At 52.8% G+C, this 18,735-nt stretch overlaps 1 long non-coding RNA gene across 9 annotated transcripts in view; it reads left to right on the top strand.

The window, feature by feature from the left end:
* Positions 1-9,391, top strand: part of LOC135403954 (uncharacterized) — a 29,747-nt gene extending 20,356 nt beyond the window's left edge. For all 9 annotated transcript variants that reach the window (XR_010425532.1, XR_010425529.1, XR_010425533.1 and 6 more), the window contains 3 exons: positions 387-478; positions 908-1,273; positions 9,020-9,391. This is a non-coding gene — a long non-coding RNA (uncharacterized LOC135403954). The remainder of the gene's footprint in view (positions 1-386; positions 479-907; positions 1,274-9,019) is intronic.
* The last annotated feature ends 9,344 nt before the right edge of the window (positions 9,392-18,735 follow it).

Below are 18,735 nucleotides of genomic sequence, written 5' to 3'. Positions count from 1 at the left end.
GCCTTAGATTTATGGGGTTTGGTCCTGCCTTGTCATTCCTGAATACTTGGGGCTGGCTTTGCCACCGTGGCCACAGCAGGATGCTGGCTGGCCCCACACTTGCCGGGGGCAGGGAATGGTGCAGTGAGAGCTTTCCCCCATTTCAAATCCCCCCGGAGCAGATCCCGGCTCCTCTCGCTCCCCACGGGGCAGAAGCTCCACTGGGGCATCTCAGATTTGTAAACCTGCCCTGATGCTGAGAGTTTTCCAACTTTCTTCTCTCTTCCTTATTCCCTTTTCCTGCCAGAAAAGTGGCTGTAATCTCCCTGTCCAGGTGTAATGCAGACAGGGAACATGGGGCTGACATTTAAAGTGTTCCCATCCACTTTTCTTTCTCTTCCTGTCAGGGAGGACGTGAGTTCATCCCATGTGAAGCTCATTTTCTGACCGACGAGTCGCAGGTCTCTGTCCCCCGTGAAAGTTCACAGGGAATATCCTGGTAAGTGGATTTTTAAAAAAAATTTAATGTTTTATAGGCTTTCCCTAAGCTCTTACACCAGGCTCTGGCACTGTCACTCTGCTGAGATGGGCCGAGTGTCACTATGGCAAGTGTTTGGGGACTGGTGCTTGCCCACGGCGACCACATTGTTGGGAAAAAGAGGGGCCAAAAGCTCCGTGGTCACCAGCTCTGTGGTCACCAGCACCTTCCTTGCTGACCACTTGGCCCAAAGTCTCAACCATCCAGGGATTTTGTTCTGTACTTAACATCTGTTCTTGTGGGTTTGTTGGTTTGTTATTCCCAAACCCCGGGAGAGATGTCTGTCCCACATGCAGGAACAAAGGGCTCCTTTAAGGTCTTTGGGGAGTTTTTTCTACCTTTTAAATGGAAAGGGGGTAATAAAGGTGTTTCTCTTGTGTTTCGTTGTAGCTCAGATCAGCTCGTTACCACATGAACCCAGGAGTGGGGGCTATATGGAAACCCCCACCCTCCAAAAGCCATGAGCCCCTGCCTACGGGGATCTGACAACAGGACCTGCCTTGTGGGACCCTCAGCAGAAGCCCCTCACCACGGCTGATCCCACATGCACTCTCCTCCTCCTCCTCCTCCAAGCAGCAGACCCCGGCCTGCAGCACGACTTAGATCATGATTTGCACCAGCGTCCGTCCAGGCTGAGCAGGGCTGCTGAGCAGCCTCGACGTGGGGACACAGCACCAGCTCAGGGATGGATGGGTGGAGAGGACACCGGGACATCCCCATCCCACTGCTGCACAACACCCCAGGGACCACTTGCTGGTGAGACTGGGATGGGACGTGGGCACCTCTCTGGCAGGTCACACTGGGGCACGGGGAAACTGCATCCCCTGAGGGATGGGGACCTCAGGTAGAGCCCACACCGGTGGGCAGCTGGCCTGAGGAGGAGGTGATGGGCAGGGGGAGAGGTGCTGGGAAGGGACAGTGTGTTTATTATTGAGGCGCAGCTGAAGCGGGTCCTTTGCCAGTGGTCAAGTCTGAATCACAAACTCCTCATTGTTTCCGAGTGGGTTCAGCACATTTCCCTTCTCCCCCTCCCTTCCCCTTTCCTCTCCTCTCGCCCTCGCACAAAGCTGTCATTGTGCCGGGGACTTGGTGATGGCAGCGTTGTTATTTGGTGTAAAAGAAAAAAAAAGGGAAAAAAAAAGAAAAGAAAGAAGTGGGGAGGGGGGGACCCAACAAGGTGAAGAGGTTTAAATCAGCTTAGCCCAAATGCCAATTAAAAACCAAAGAGGATTAGGCTTGTGATCAGCAGAATAGACAGTCATTGTACCCCGAGGAGGAGGTTTTCCCCCTCCCCAGGCCTGATGTAGCCCCGCAGGTCTCCCTGCGATCGTCACCGCTCTGCCCCTGAGCTGGGATGGAGCAGGGCAGGGGCTGCCTCTGACCCCAGGGCTGGGCTGCCCACCCGCCAGAGCCCTTGCCTGGGGCAGAAAAAGCCCCACAGGCTCCTGGTGCAAAGACCTTTTCTTGCGTTTTTTAAGTGTATGTGAGGACTCGCCTTGGGTTCGGCCAAACAAGGAGAGTTCTCGGTCTCTCTGCCAAAGGAACGGTGTTCCCTGGAACAGGCTCTTGGGCTGAGAGTGTCCCTTGGCTGGGAGCTGGTGGAGGGTCCCTGGGGTGAGGTCCTGTCTGGGGGTCTGGGCAGACACTGTCTCCACCCTCTAGACACCTGTGTGCTGGCCAAGGGCTCTCTCCAACCATGGGACTGGGCGGTGGGAACCATCGGGCAGAAGAAATCAGCACATTGCCTTTGGTCCCCGGGCTGCGGTGGCGAAGTGCCAGAAGCATTGTATGGATTCTCTTCCAGACAGTGGAGATACAGAGAAGACTTGGCACTTCTCTGCTCCATGGCCTGGAGATGACATCACAAGTGCTCTCTGCCTGGCTTAATCCTCTCTGCCACCCGGCAGCTTCCCGATTTCATGGTTTGGAGTCTAATGTAGCCAGAACTTGTGGTCCTTGTAGCATCCTCACCTGCAGAGAAGAACCTGGGCTGGGTGAGGTGTGTGGGGGTGCTTGCTTGGATGTCTCCCAGACTTATGCAGCTCACCCATCTCTAAGCATCTCTCTCAGTACACCACTAAACTGGTAAAACCCCAGGAATCAACGTGGCTGCTGGTAATGGGGATTGGAGTCTGCTACCGTTTCAGTCCTGGCTCGCCTGACAGAGTAGTGAAGGCAAATCCCCTGCAGCCAAAATGGGTGTGAAAAGGGTGTTGCCAGAGCCAGAGCATCCTGATGCCACACTAGCAAACTTTAAACTTAGGTAGAAAGTGTAATTGTGGGCTCTCTTTGAGGCTATTTGGGAAAGGAAAGGTGCCAAACATAGGTGGGAGCTGGGCCAAGCAGGGAGAGGTTTAAGGAATACCAGCAACAAATTCAGATGGAGCTGGAGCACCTCCATGTCTAAGTGCAGATGGGTTCAGCCTCAGCCCCCCCTCTCTTTTAGTCTGATCCTGCCTGGCAGTTGGGGGGGCAAAGAGACCCCCTGCACATCTCTCCTGCCTTTTCTTGGGGTGAATCCTCTCTGCTAAGGGGGACCATTGCCCGGCTGAGGAGACCCTGGAGCTTGGTGGATCCCACTGTCCTGCTTTGCACAGGAGCCCAGGGATGGCTGCGGTGGAGTCTGGTCCAGCCCCAGCCATCCTCTAGAAGACACTGAGCTGTCATCTCTAGATGCAAAATGCTCCTGGCTTTGAGCCAGGGAGAGCAAAGAGGAGCAAAAGGGCCTTTTCCCTGGAGAGCAGAAGGAGAGAGCATCCCACCTCTGGACCAGGAGCCGCTTCTCTCTGATCCAGCACACGGTCAGCACTGGCTGAAGGAGCACAGCCATGGTGGGACAGACGACTCCAGTGCTGAGGCAGCGGATGCTCAGGGAGCATCTGGGAGCAGAAAGCAGGAATGCTGCCGAGCAAAGGCAATTGCACTTTGAGGGGAGAGGGAAAGGGTGAGGGAGATGTTGAGAGCTGGGAGGTGCAATACCTTCACCTCCCTCCTCCAGAAACCCCTCATGCCACCACTGCCCCCGTGCCCGAGGATGCCCACGGCACCCAGCGAGCGCACGGGCTGTGGGAGCGGGAAAGGGGGCAGGATCCGTCGCCTTTTGTTGCTGCCGTGTAATTTATGATATGAGAGAGGGCCATTGTCTGGACCCATCCTGTATTTTTCCGAGGGCTTTGCCTCTCTTCCCAGCCCCCCGCTGTGCTCCCGCTACTGTACGGTTGCTATGGGACTGCTCCCCGCGCCGCGGCTATGCGGGGCAGTGCCGGGGAGGGCTGCCCGCCGCGCCCGGACCCATCTGGAGCCCCGAGCCCGCTGCCGGCAGCCCGGGCCCTCGGCGGCCCCGCTGACGTGCCGAGGGCCTGGGAATGGGGCTTTCGGCCCATCCAAGTTCACGGCCACCGGAGGCATTCAGCTGCCGGAGGGGAGGAGGGGGGGCAGCGGGATCTGGGGCGTTTGGCTCCATTCTCCCTTCCCTTTCAGCGCCGGCAGTGTCCTCGGTGCATACAGATCCCCCGTCCCTTTCTCCTCCTGACAAGTGCGCACATAAATAAATTACCCCACCGGGCGAGTGTGGAACAATCTGTCCCCTAAATTCTATTCATCGCCAGACAGGACTCATTATTCCCCCGATTAAAGCCGCTGGAGTAGCTTGCAAGGGTTACAGTTACTCTGTCAAACTGTAAATAAGACACTAAAAATAAAGGGCGCTGGCGAGAGAAGGGGGAAAGGGAAGCCAGACTAATGCCTGCTGCTAGGGAAACCGAATGAATCCCTAATGACGCTGTGTACAAACTGCAAATAATGAAGGAAAAGTGACAAACAGACCTCGGCCAGGCTGTGGCGAGGTCCTCGCTCGACGGTGGTGGTGGTGACTGGCTCACCCCTTCCTCTGGGGAGAGCCAACAGGGAGGGGGACCCCCTTCCACACCCCTCTGAGCAGAGAGTTTAAGCCCTTGTCCTTCACTTTCAGGAAGGTTTAGGTTTTGTGGACGTGTTTGTTTTCCAGGCATAAAACCCACCTTAGCTCGAGCTCACGTTCTGAGGTTGCACAGGGAAAAGGTCCATTGCCTGTGGCCTCAGGGCACAGCAGCAGCTCCCAAGCTTTTAGTTTGTGCTCCACTGTCAGGAGCAGAGCACAGAGCTCTGACCTAGGACAGGGCTAGAACCAGGGAGTCGAGTCCATCCATCTGCCTGGAGTTCTGGGGGATGCAGCCAAGGCTCCTTCCCACCTGCAGCCGGTCCTCTCTCTGGTGGTTGAGATGGAGACCCAGGGCTCAGTCCTGGCTCTGGTCCACTGCTGCCTGGGGCACGATAGATGTCAGGGAAGGATGTGTCCAGCCCTAGAAATCCTCTTCGGATAAAAAAAAATTCCTTCCTTGCTGGTCTCTTGCCAGCCAGCAAAGATAGGGACATTCACCTCACAGAGGATTCTTCTTTTCCTCCTTTGATACTTTAGAGCTGCAGAAGTGAGGCAAAAAATTCAGCTATAGGCTCATTGTGGGTATTTCTCGGGTCCAGAGGGACTGAGATGTGAGAGTTTTGTTTCATGTCCTCCCTGAACTATTCCCACCACCTGCAATGGGCAAAATACTGGAATTCTTTGTGTTGCTCAGGGAAATATATTGATTCATGTCTCCCAAGCATCAAAAAGCAGTGAAGAGAGCTCTGAGCTGTGCTTCTCCAGGTGGATTCTTGCTCTCCAAAGGAGAAACCCAAGGAAAAGTCCCAGTGGGGCCTTGAAGTCCTGGGCACCTGGAGCAAACATATCACTGAGCTGGGAACTGAGCTCTCACCCCACATAACTGTGTGGATGCCTCACTGCACATCCATCCTCCTGAAGAGCCCAGCAGTGCTGGGGCCCTTTTGGGGCCTGATCTGCAAAAAAGGACCAAGGAAGGGCACAGCCAAGAGCAAGAGGAGCAGCAAGGTGCCAATCCCTGCTCTGCAGATGCTGCTCTGCACGACACCTGCCTGTTCTCCCACTGGCAGCAGAATCCAAGGAGCCTCGTGCAGGTGGAGGGTTTTTAGAGATGTGCTCTGCTTGGGGCTTTCACAAAGCTCAGACATCTTAAAAGGGATTTTTCAGGGCAGCCGAGCTAGTCTGGAGCCCAGTTGCATTTCCCAGTCAGGTCAAACCTGGGTTTAGCAGATTTCTTCCCTTTCCATCTTAGGGAAAAAAACCATTTTTCACTCCCAGTTCCTGGCTGTGAGGCCTCATGACTCCATAGCAGCATTCCTGGGACATTCCTGTTGCCGGTGGTATGTGCAGAATTTCAAACAGTGGCACATGGCTCCACATCTCCTTTTGCTCCCCCAGCTGGACTCCATTATTTGGGAGAAACTCCAGGATGGAGCAGATTTATTATTGCCACTAGTAATAGTGTTGCCTGTGCAGCTCCTGCAGCCCCAGGTGGGTGTGTGTAGGTGGTGATGAAGGAAGAGCTGAGATCTTGTCCTTCCTCTGCAAAATTTACCAGCTTTGCTGGAAAAGGAGCAATTCTAAAAAAGTCTCATAGCCAGGCAGGCCTGAGCAAGACAAACCCACGCCTGGGTTGATCTGGTGCTACCCAGCCATGGAAATGGGCAGCTCTTCACCAAAACTGCTCCCTGGAGGTGCCTTTAGATGAGTGATGGGCTTAAAGAGCCTCACTGCATCCTGGGAGAAGGTTTTGATCCCATAGGCTTTGCTCCCTTGCCAGGAACAGCTTCGCTTGAGGACTCAGGTCCTGGGAGCAGCATCAGTGCCAGGGATGCACTCAGGAATACTCAACTCCCCTTGAGATCTCACCAAGATTGGCAAAAAATAACTTACTTGCCTTTCCCTGCTTGAATCTCCTGGGTCACATTTTCCGAGGTTTTTCTCAACCTCTAAAAATATGATTATTGCTATTTTTTCTGGAAGCTATGATTCCCCTCCCTGGTAATCACCCAGTGTCAGAAACTCAAGCGTTACTGTGGTGGTTGATGAGGCTGAGGGTTGTCAGTCCTTGGACAAAGCACATGCTGACCAGGTTTGCCCTACAGCCACCTGGAGACATGAGGAATGAGAGTCCTCAATTTTAAATATCTTTATCCCAATTCTGAGAAGATCCTGTGCCTCCTTTGGTTTCCTCAAGACACCTGAACGTGTTTTTCCCCCTATCTATGGATGTCACCTAAATATACCCACAAACAGAAGCTGGCAGGTTGCTCTTGGCCCTTCAAAGGATGCTCAGCAGGGTCTGAATGGTTTGTGGAGGCCGTGTTTCAGTCACACCATTGCCAGTCCCCTTCCTTTTCAAGGATTAGGATGAGGCAAACCTTCAGTTTGGTTTAATCCTCAGGACCTGGTTCTGAAGGAGTTTGCTGGCACATGCACAGTGCACACACGCTTGCAGGAACAGCCAGGTAACTCACAGGGCTAAATCACTCCGGGTTTTTTTTTCATTATAACCTCCTTTTAAAGCGTGTTTAAATGCTCCCCTGCAGGCTCGTGTGAGGGCTGTTAAGGGCTTCATTTGAATAAATAAGGGCATAGGTACAGGAGGAACATCACCACAGCCCCTGGAAACCCAGCGCCAGCGAGGGCAGCAGAGGGCTGGCGAGTGGGGAAGGGCCTCGATGTTATATATTCCATAAAGTAGAGTAATTAAGTATTACTAGTTTTGATGACTTCAAACAGAGTGACTCCAGGAAATAAGCCCCTTCTTTATAATTAGTGGGATTTCCTCTGCATCAAACGGAGAGATTGATTCTTTAATCTGCTCACATGCTTTTGATTTGGTCTTTCAGCTGCTTGTACCAACTGCTTCTACTCCCTGCTCTTGCCGATAAAACCTTGCAAAGGAGATTTTAGGAAGGCATGACCTGAGTTGAGGTCCAGGATTTTCTTTGTGTGTGGCTGTTTTGTGTATTCCTAATTTGCCAGAGGTGATGATCGTGATGATAGCAATAATCAAAAATAACATAGACATGGGTTTTTAACATCCGCGTACGTTTAGGTCAAATAATTGGGCTTTGGGGTTTTGGTTATTGTCTTCTCTTCCCAACACACCTCTTAGCTCTGGCTTATGGTCTTTAACACCTGAAAAGTTAATTTTGGCTACCTGTCTGCAGTACCCCTGAGCTGTCCTGGGTGGGACTTACTGTAAAACGTTGCTCCTGTAAGAGAGCACAGCCCTGACGCCAGGGTTTGGGTGGGCTGTTGGCATTCCAAGGGCTCCACTGAAGTAAGGACTTGGTATGCACAGTCTTTTTAGAGTATTTCAGGTGTTGGTCCTGATTTAGGACTAAACCCAGGAATTTTGGAAGCTTTGTCTGAAATAAAATGGCTTGTGGCTGCCCCATCCCTGGAGGTGTTCAAGGCCAGGTTAGAAGGGGCTTGGAGCAACCTGGTCTAGTGGAAGGTGTCCCTGCCTAAGGCAGGGGGGGTGGAACAAGATGAGCTTTAAGGTCCCTTCCAATCCAAACCATCTGATGGTTCTATGATTCTATGAAAATCCCCACAAATGTTGCTGCTTTCCAAACAAAGAATTCAGGAGGGAGCAGGAACTTGCCCTGTGCAGGTGAAAGAAACCGATGGTGAGCAATCAGCTCCTTCCTGGGCACCTCCACGGGTTCAGTGACACTGTATCAGCTGTATGGGAAATGTGTCCTGGGGTCTGTGTTAGTTCCAGGCATGGACTGAACCTATTCTGTGCTACCCCCACCTCCAAACCAGCTCAGACCTTGCATCACAGCAGCAAACAGTTCCCAGATGGATTTCTTTCTGGCATCTGAGGTTCTTCTGGGATGGCTGAGGAGGGGAAAAAGGGTGAAAATTTGGGACTATGCTGTTTTCCTTCCACCTTTTGGCCCTGTTGGAAATGTGCAGGATGGGCAAGAGAGAGGGTGGTGGTGCTGGAGCTTGGCTGTGGGTAAAAATGGGAGGACGATGGCCCTGCAGGAGGGTGTTTTGGCAGCTGTAGGGCAGGGACTGATATCCCACCCACTGGGGGGGGGCTGGTGTCGCTCTCAGCGCACATCACCCCCGAAACAAGGGGGGAGGGCTGTCCCCACCGTGGTCAGGTGGCCACCAGCCTGCAGGGAGGAGCTGAGGGAAAGGGATGGATCATCCTGGGTTCACCTGGAGCTGGAGCAGTGGTTGGTGCCCCTCACAAGCCTCCCCACGTCAGGAGCGGTGTCAAACACGGATCGTGTAATTAGGGACCCGGTGAATACGTAGCTGTACAATTATGCAAATAGTGATCAAAATCACTGTTTTCAGCAGAAATGCCTGAAGATCAAGACAGAAGCTTCATGCAACCTTAATTTAATCTGGTCCTGCAGGAGTGGGGAGGTCTGATGGATGACCCAACCTTGTGCCTGCCCGTGTTTAGCAAGGCTGGGGTGGGAGGCAGGGGAGAGGAGCGCCCCAGCATGCTAAGCGAGGGGGAAATGGCACTGGAATCTTGTCAGCAAACCAGGAAAAAATGGCACAAAGTGCTGATGTTTACGGTGATTTTATTTTTCTTTTAATTTCAGGTCAAGAACACAAGGCTGGAAGGAAAAAAAAAAAGGGAAGAAAAAAGGGAAAAAGAGTCTCCAACCCCAGGAAATCTGTGTTAATTGCTTATGAATGTCTCTGTCTAAAAAATTATCAAATTGATGTTGTAGTGCTTTTTTTTGACAGGCTGTCTGTTACATTTTTTTTAAAATATTCATGCACTGAAATCTAATTACTAGGCAAATTTAATGATAATGAAATGAAGGCACTTTAGCAGAAAGCACAGGGCCTTGTTAATGTTTTCTCAGCCTCTGTCTTGTTCATATTTTTAAAATTATGTTTTTTTACAACTGTCTTTCTTGCCTATGAAAAAAAAAGATTGCTGAAAATAAAACTCGGATTGTCGATAATGTTTGTGGTGGCTCAGTTTGTAATGATGGGGAATTCGCAAGGTGATTAAAGGTGTTTTGCAAAAATCAAATGAGCCTAACCTAATCAGACCAGGCAGATGAAATATTATTATTAGAGAGGTAACATTAAGAGCACGCCTGGAGGTTTCAACAAAGATGAAGTCTCCAGTGTGTGTGCAGGGGCAACAACACCCTCGCCATCCTCTGGGCCTCTCCAGCCCCTCTCCAGGGCATAGGACTTGTCTGTGCCCTCCCTAAGAGAGATCTGGGTGGTTGGAACTTGCATGTGATAGTTGGAGCACGTGGGTGATGGTTGGAGTGTGCACATGGGGGTTGGGGGACACATGTGGTGGATGAAGGACACGTGTGATGGTTGGAGCACACACATGATGGTCGGAATAATGCCTGTGGTGGTTGGAACCCACATGTGGTGGCCTGAGCACACACGTGATGGTAGGAGCACACCTGTGATGGCTGAAGCATGAATGTGATGGCTGTAGGACATGTGATGGCTGTAGCACATGTGATGGATGGAGCACACGCATGATGGAGCATACATGTGATGGCTGTAGGACATGTGATGGCTGTAGGACATGTGATGGAGCACACGTGTGATGGTCAGACCATGCACCAAGCTACTACCCCCCTCATCTGACCTGCTCCAGGTCCCTCCTGCACCCTCCTGCGTGGGCATCAAGCAGTGTGTCAGCAGCTGAGTGGTAGAAAAAAAGCCTGAGGAGATGCCACCTGGGACCCATGAGCCATCAGGGCAGGGGCCAATCTGATTGCCAGGAGGTTATGGAAAGGCTCTGCTTTCCTTCTACCTTCAGCTCAGCCTCTGCCCATGCTGCAGGCTGTGATGGGCATCCACACCCTGGTCAGTCCTGCACCACAGCTCTCAGCTCTGCCCCTGCTCTTTGTGGGAGCTGAAGGCTCTGGCTGGTGCTGAGGGTGATGGTAAAGGGTTAGGGTGCTGGTGACCCTGATCATCTCTGTAGGATCCGCTCTTCTGAAAGACCATGGCAAAGCTGCTTTTGCAGTGGTTGGAGTGCCCTAGTGAAGGTGGTGTAGGTGGGAAGGGATGTGTAGCTGGGGTTGTTGCTGCAGAACAGGACCCCCCCCTTGTGTGGTGGCTGGAGGTCAAGGTGGCATGAAGGGTCTCATGCTCCTCAGGTGTCCCCAGTAATGGCTCAAAGTGAGGAGCCTCTGGGGTCCTTGTTTCTGTAGGAATGAAGTGCCATGGGAATTCAGGAGTTTGCAGACGTGGCTGTGAACATGGCTAGGCAGAACTGGCTTTTTCTCCCCAAAAATGCTGCCCTTTGCATCCTGAGGGATGCACTGGTGGAAACTCATTGGGTTTGCACAGCTGTGGCAGGTCCTGAGGGAGGACCATTACAGGCCAGGGCACATTTTGGACCCCTTTTGACTTGCAGACTCCGTGCTCCCTCGATGAGGCCAAGGGTCCCTGCTAGGCCCTTCTTGTGCTGCAGACCAGCTTTCTGGTTGGGGAAAACCTCTTGGAAGTAGCTCCTGGATCATGTTAATCCCCTTAAACCTTCCTGCAGCCATTCCCTGGTGGTGATCAGCCATGAAAGGCTTCCTGACACCATCTCTGAACTGCTAAAGTTCATTGCAGAGGAATCCCTGCTCCCCAGAGGTGACAGGATGACCACTGACCTGCTTTGTGTCTCTGGGTTCCACACCTTCTGCTGCAAAGTCTTGGTCACTTGTAGGCCTGAGTGAGGACAGGGAGAGCTTCCTGCCTGCTCCTGAATCTGCAGCCACACAGATTTGGGGTCTGCATTTCCAGGCTTGCAGCAAGGCATGCTCCCTCTGCACTGCAAAACATCAAGGCTCCCTTCTCTCCCCCCCGTCAGAGGACCCATCTCCACCATCAGAGCAGTGCTTCCATCTGCCCTGATGAGATGCCATGGCAGGAGTTCAGTGAAACAGGAAGGGGTTGCAGACTCTGCTGTGGGGACCTCCAGCTCCAGGACCCCACAAATGCATTTGCTAAAGACTTTTGCATCCCTTCTCTGTGCTTCTCCAGCTGCGCCTCTTGTCTCCTAAAGTGCTTCACGTGGTTTTTCCCTGATTTCAGCTCATCTCCTGGTGGAGCAGAGCAGTCCCTGGATTCCCTACATAAAATCACAGACTGTTTTGGGGCTGGAAGGGACCTTAAAGCTCATCTCATTCCAACCCTCTGCCAGGGGCAGGGACACCTTCCACTAGACCAGGTTGCTTCAAGCCCCATCCAACCTGGCCTTGAACACTTCCAGGGATGGGGAAGCCACAGCTGCTCTAGGCAAGGGCCTCACCACCCTCATTGTAAAAACCTTCTTCCTTATATAAAATATAAGCTTCTGATGTGTAAGAAGCAGTTAGATGTTCATCTCTGTCCTGAAAAAACCCCTTTCTGAGTGGCCTTGGGAGCACTCACAGTCTTGCACACTCGCACACGTCCCTGTTTGTGTTACAAAGTTCCTGAGCTGCATTTATCCTCCACAGTGACAGTTTTCCATTAGAGAGCTGCAGCCCAGCACGGTGATTATAATTGTCACTAATTTCTTTCTTTGGCAATCAGTTTGTACCTTGACACACTGGCATAAAATGAAAGAGATCCCCCCCCCCATTCAGGGCAAGGTTCACTCTCAAAATTCTTGTACCCCCTGATTTCTTTAGGGGAAGCTGGTGTTGCTCTGTGGTGCCTTTGCAGAGATGCCAAGTTTGGGCTTTAGGCGAGGGAAGGACAATATTAACAACACCATGAGCCAGGGACTGGGAATGCCTCGTGCAAACCCCTTCTGAAGGGGCAGTCACCCTCCTGAGCAGGCAAATCCCAACCCCACTCTAGAGAAGTCTGGATGCAGAAATGGAAGGCTCTTCCCTGGATTTGATTTGGGCTGGAGCATCTCAGGACAGGGCAGGGCTCTGCACTGATGCACTTCCCCTGGGCATCCCGAGCAGAGCCTCACACTGGTGTCCTCAGTGAGGGGAACCACCTGCTTTGCTGGTCAGGCTTTTCCCACTAAACCCATTAAATCAGTGCAAATGGGATGGAATTACAGCAAGGCAGTGTGGGATGAGTAAGGAGAGTCTGTGGGGCTCATGAGGGTTCAGAGAAGGGGGAAAGACGTGCTTCTGGATTGCTCCTGCCTTTCTACCGGGGTCATGAGAGGAGAATTTGGCCCTCTTATTTATTTATTTTTTTTAGCTTAAGCCTCTGAAGAGAGTGCTGCAGAGATTCCCAGGGGGTATCGACTGGCAGAAGTCCCATGACACCCTCAAAAATATCCCCCCAAACAGAAATAACTCAGTAAAACAAAGCAGTGGATTGTTCAGCCAACTAAAATTACCAGCATGTCAAATAAAATATGTACAGCATTAAAATAAAATTTGCATTGCAATAATGCTTTATTAAGCACATTAGGAGATTAAAAGAATCAACCCATTTGTTCCCATTCATGTTGCGTCAGGATTTGCATTTCTTTTTTCCCCACCTCCAGCTCGCCCCTCTCCCCTTGCTTGTTTGGCGAGTGATTTTCTCAACGAACCTTGCAAAGCTCTGCCTCGAAAGAAGGTGTGTGTGGATATGCCGAGGGGTTTTTAAATCAAAGCACTTGACTCGGTGGTGTTTGTCTGCATGAGTGTGCAGCAGAGGAGGGGTGGGATGGAGAAGAAAAGGTTTGTCTGCTTCCATTGCAGCTAAAATGGTTAATTAAGACAATAGAGGCTCTATAACAATCGGGGCCGGGGCTGTGAATGCTTGTCTAGACTCTATAGTTCAGCTGCAACTTCTCTGTCGGAATTTTAACTTGGCCCGGCTCATTTCCCCTCCCCTCTTTCCCCGCCTCTCAGCTCATGTCCATAAGTTCTCTTTTCTCTTTTGTTTGTTTTTTTTTGTCCTTAATCAATCTTTTGAGAGATCGGGGCCGGATTGACAGCTCTGCCTGTCTGAGGGCTTGTGTTTGCCACGGCTCTGCCTTCCCAGCTCCCGGACGGGAGGTGTTTGTTGTTAACGGAGCCGCTCCGCACCCGCGCGGGCCCGATCCTGGCACAGGGAGAGGGGCTGAGACCAGCTCTTGGGGCTCAGTGGAGTGGGATGTGAGCATAAATGAGAGAGATTTTATTTTTAATACTAGAAGCCTTAGAAGGGCTGGGAAGGAGGTGGGGGGACATCGGTGCTCAGCGTTTGGTGGTGCTGGCACAGAGAGTTCTCCAGGGGACCTGGATTGCTTTGTTCTGGCTGTTGCAATCTGGATGGATCTGAACTGGGGCTAATCCTGCTCTGGGGATCTCTGTGGTCCTGCTGTGGGGAGCTCTGTGGGGTTCTGTGGGTGAGGCTGGCCAGTGTGAAGCCAAGGGGTACCAGATGGTTCTGCTGGGCAAGGCAACCCTGCCAGAGCAGTCACCTTGCTGCCCCTCACCTTGAGTGGGGATTGGGTTTGTGGGCATTGCAAGAAGCTGATCTGGCCCCAGTAACATCAGCTGGCCCCCGTCGGGCTCACAGCTCCTCCTCAGGCTGTTAAACCACCTCTGAAAGACCTCCAGGCTTTGAGGAGAAGCAATATGAGGAGGGAGATGTGAGGAGAGACCTCAAGTGACATCCAGATTTTCCACTTCCAACATTTTTAACCTGCAACTTCTGGAATTGCTTCAAAAATATTCCAAAAGCACTGAAGAAAGGGCATTCCAGGGCTTCAGCTTACAGCACAGGGATCTGGTAAAATACTTGGGCTCCATAAACCTTAGATCAATCTGAAATCTTGGTTCCCAGAGAGGGACAGGGGGTTGTTCCTGGAGCAGCTCCCCCAAAGCCCAGGGATGCTCCCCATAGCTGAGGTGTGGGCACTGCTGTCGGGGTCTCACAGCTTGGAGTGACCCCCAGTAATGGCACATCAGGGCTTCTCTCTTTTGTCACACATGGGGCCTCAAACCTCTCTTTCTCTTGCACAGGCTCCTGTGGGGCTGGAGAAGCCTGGCTGGTGTCTAGGTGGCTTTAAAGGCAGCCTGAAGTGGCTGCACCAGGATAATGGCATGCACAGCGGGAGGGAACCTCTCTGGAGGAGTACACGGGGATGCAGCCACACGCTTGAAATATGGGCGAGATTATTCCAACTGCATACATGCAAATGAGGCCTGTCTGCAGACAGGAGAGACAAAAGGTCATTAGCTTCCCATGTAGAGCCCTTCATGCAGGGCCTAATTTACTGTCTTCCTAACCCTTTCCTACAAATCTTGAATTTTCAGACTTAAAATCGTGATATTTTGGCAGGTTTGATGGGTGTTGAGCAACTCAGGGTTTATTAGATGTTGTAGTAGTGAGTGGGAGGGATGTGCAGGAGTTCAGCTTTTCCTCGAAAGCAGATGTTTGAGACTTGTTACATACTGCAGGCTGGCTTATAAATTGAGGTGTACTTCAGGACCTCCTGAAAGACAAGATCCCCCCGGTTTTCCCCTGAAAGGACAAATTTTTGCTTGTCCAAAAGCTTGCTCTCCACTTTTGTGGACCTTTTTGATCCCCCAGTTGATGCTTGATTTTTAAGTGAAGCTGGGAGTTGTGGTGGAGAGTGCGGCCACCTCTGCAGAGCTGGATGTGTCCACTGGACCTGAGTGAGCTGGATGCATCCTTGGGGCACCCAGTTGTCCCCACAGCACCCATCCCTCCTTTGGGTGAGTGGGACCCAGCTGCCTGCTGTCACAGAAATACATGACTGAGCCCCACACAGATCTGTGTGCTCGGGAGATCCTTCCCCAGGCTGGGGAGAGGTGACTGCCCTCGCTGCTCTTTCCCTGTGCAATTTGGGAAGAGTCCAATGTTTTGGAAGGCCCTTTGCAAACCCCTCCAGGGGCTGAGGGGACCTTTGGCTGGATCCAAGCCAGTCTGCTCCAACAGTGCTTGTACAGGGAGCTTCCATTGATGCTTTGGGTGCTGCTGCCTGAGTTTCTGGCACTGAAGTGATGTGGGAAACTCAGTATTTCCCTGTACATCCTGAAACATTTAATTTTGGCTGTTCTGCTCACCATCAAGGTCCTGTGGGCAGGCAGCAGTGGTGGAAAGGGGTTGGGGTCCCCCCCAAACACTGGGGTGGGACTCAATGCACGCAGGGCAGGGTGGTGGGTATGGTTTGGCTGGCAGAGGGGTGAGGGTGCTCTGGGTGCTGGTGGGATCTCTGTGGCCATCCCTGGGTGTGGGACTGCGAGTGCCGGTCCCGCGATCCAGCGCAGCTCCCGCCAGCCCTGCCTCCCCCAGCCCGGGATTGAGAGTTTATTCACGCACTAATCAAAGTGACATGATGGTCGTGGCAGACTAAAGCCATTCACTCCCCGAGCTGGCGAGGTCGGGAGGTCGCCCAAGTTCGCAAGAATGGGGCTTTTGTGATGCAGATCGGCAGAGAGCGGCCAGACGTCCCCCCACAGTGACGTCGAGCGGGACCGATGTGCCGGCATGGGCCGGAGTGGGGGTCTGCCCCTCTCCCCGGGCAGTGGGGGGCACTGTGGGGGACACCGAGGGCTGCCCTCAGCTGGTTTGTGGTGTGGGATTTGTGGGTGTGGGTGCTCCTGCAGCACCGGGAGGACGTTAACAAACCGTTTGGGGCAGGGGCATCCTGGCAGCAAGGCTGGCTCCTGGTGTGGGGCCACCTCAGAGCAGACATCCAGCTCCCCCTGCCCGTGTGGGCCTGAAGGGGATGGCTTTGGGTCACTCTTCCCAGGACTGCTGCACCTGTGTCAGCTCGATCCAGGTGATTCCTGCGGTCCTGGTCCTGCTGCTGGGACCTGAGGGGCTGTGTGGGGTCAGGTATCTGTGGGGATCAGCTGAGCTGTTGGAGACAAGCAAAGCCCATGCTGTGCTCCTGAGGACCCAACCCAGGACCTGCTGCATGTGGCAGGGGAAGGGGAAATGCTGCTGTGCAGGAGGGATGAGGACAGAGGGCTCGTTCCTGAGCTGAGAAACTGCTTTCCTGCACCAGCCTTTGAACAACGTGTCCTCTCCATCCGCGTCCCCTCCAACCGCACCCTCCCCTCGCTCTGCCTCGTGCACCGCCTGAGCAGGGCCATTTGGTAGCTTTACAGATGTGATGACAATTTTGCACCTCTAAAGCAAAGCAAACCCCCAGCCCAATTTTTATAATTGGCTCTTGACCAAAATGAGAGTTTCTTTGAGGGTGTTTCGAACAAAGCGCGCTGATGGCGGGGGCACCCCGAGCCACAAAAGGGCCTGACTTTGATCCTTTCTGCTTTTATTGTCGGTGGAGGTAAAATAAATGGTTTAAAAATTAAATTGGTGCGAGGTTTGGTTTTTTTTAAATTTCAGCAATACTTTCACAGCAGATTTGAGGCTGTGGCCGAGCTCAGGCACCTCTGTGGGGGCTGGCATGAGCAATGAGAAGTAAAGTCAGTGTAGGGTTGTTGTTCTGGCTAAAAACAAAGGCCAATCAATTTGGGCAAAACTGATCCTTTTTGCTGAAATGGGAAGCTTGGGGAGGAATTATCCAATAAACTTAAATCCTGGGTGGGGGGAGGGTGGAATGGGACGTGGTGACACTGCAGGAGAATTTGTTACAAACCCTGAGCAAATTCTGCAAGACAGAGGGAAGTTTTCTCTTTCTGGAAGTGCAAACACAGGTTATAACCCCAGAGAGCTGGGTTTGGACTAACACGGGCTTTTGACTTGTCCCAGGTGTAAATCTGGAGTGTTCTGAGGCTCCTTGGGTCTTTGCTGTGGTGGGACAAATGCTCGGCTGTGCAGAGCAGGCTGGAGATCTCCCCCGGGTGCTGCTGTGAGACCTCCGCCGGCCACCCTGATAGAGAGATACGGGCAGTGGCAGGGCATGAAATCTGCTTGAATTGGTGACTCCCAGCTCGCGCCGGCCGATGTGCCTGAAATGACTAAATTACCTCTTTGCTGCCCCGAGGTCCCTCCTGGGCTGCTGAGGGCAGGAGAGGCTGCTCTGCACAGCTCAGGGGGGCTTTGGAACCAGGTCCTCGCCTGTGTTGAGGGGATGAGCTCTCTCGGCAGTTGGGGAGAATCAGGTTTATTCCTCTTCAAACCTATAATTTCATCTGTATTTGAGATGTATTCCATTGCATTTTTGCTGCTGTTCAAGCTGGGCACTTCCTGTTCGACCTGGTTCTGTAAGGAAACGGACGTGTGTGCCCAAATATGCTTCTGCCTCCCAAAAAACCCTGTGGGGACCCATTGGCTGGAACTCCAGCTTTATTCCGTGACTGTCTGCAGTGCTGGGGAGGAACGATGAAGAGTAGGGAGGCATTTACCCCCATATTTTCTCATATCTGCTTTTTTTAATTATTCTGTGTTGCCTTGGTGGTGTCTGGGGAGATGGAGTGTGAGGAGGCCCAGTAGTGAGGCTGGTGGGGCACAGGGGTCCTTCCCAGGGCTGGGTTGTGCTCGGGGAGGGGGGATGCAGGTTCCAAATGGACCGGAGAGCACCCATCTCCCTCGGACAGAGAAAGCAAAGGCAGAGGCACAAAGGGGTGGGCTTTCTTCTCTCTCTTTTTTTTCTGGGGGAATACAATGTGATGAATTCAGCGCGAGGGCCAGCACCACCCTTTAATATACTTTCAGCTGAACAGGGGTTTCTATGGCAGCCGGGAGAACCAGGCGAGCCCTGAAAAGCTGTTTGTGCAGAGCTGTGCCAATGGCATTTGTGGTGAGGGGCACCGGTGCCAGACGGGTAACGCTGCGCAGCCACTCATCACGCGCTGACAGCCCCCCGGTCCCCCACCGCCACCCCAACGTTTCTGGGGTTTTAATGCCCTCAGACAAAAGGGGCGGCAGCGCTCGCCCGGGATGTGCCTGGCATCGCCCCGGCATCGTTGCCTGCGCCATTGTGGCAGCTAAAAATCTGCCGCGGGAGAGCAGGAGGCAGCTCTGCCCCCAGGCAGGTGCTGGAGAGTGGGATGGAGAGGAGGAGCAGGGCATTGTGTCTGCCAGGAGTTGGCCATCCCTCCGGCTCTATCCTATTTTATTCCCCATGTTTGGAAGTGTTTTCCAAAAACAGGAGCAACTGTAAGGGTTGGTGTGGACTCTTCCTCTGGTTGCACGCCTTGTCCCAGATCTGCCTGGTACTGAGTGTGTGCAGAGTGCTCAGTAGGGAGGACCAAGAGCCTCCTTGTCCCACTGCTTTCTCCTGGCAGGATGTGAGAAGGTGGTGATGGTGGCACTTAGCGTGGAAGGCACAGCGAGCACCAGCTCTGCCCTCGGGGATGCAGCAGCCTGAGCAAGGCTCCTGATCACCCATCTTGGCACAATTTTGCCACAGATCTCCAACATGTCTTGGCACTCCCCTTCAAGGGAGTGGCTGGAGCAGCCCCTGCTTGGC

This window comes from Pseudopipra pipra, chromosome 29 (genome assembly GCF_036250125.1).
Source record: "Pseudopipra pipra isolate bDixPip1 chromosome 29, bDixPip1.hap1, whole genome shotgun sequence".
NCBI classification, from domain to species: domain Eukaryota; kingdom Metazoa; phylum Chordata; class Aves; order Passeriformes; family Pipridae; genus Pseudopipra; species Pseudopipra pipra.
This window is presented reverse-complemented; position numbering and strand designations above follow the sequence as displayed.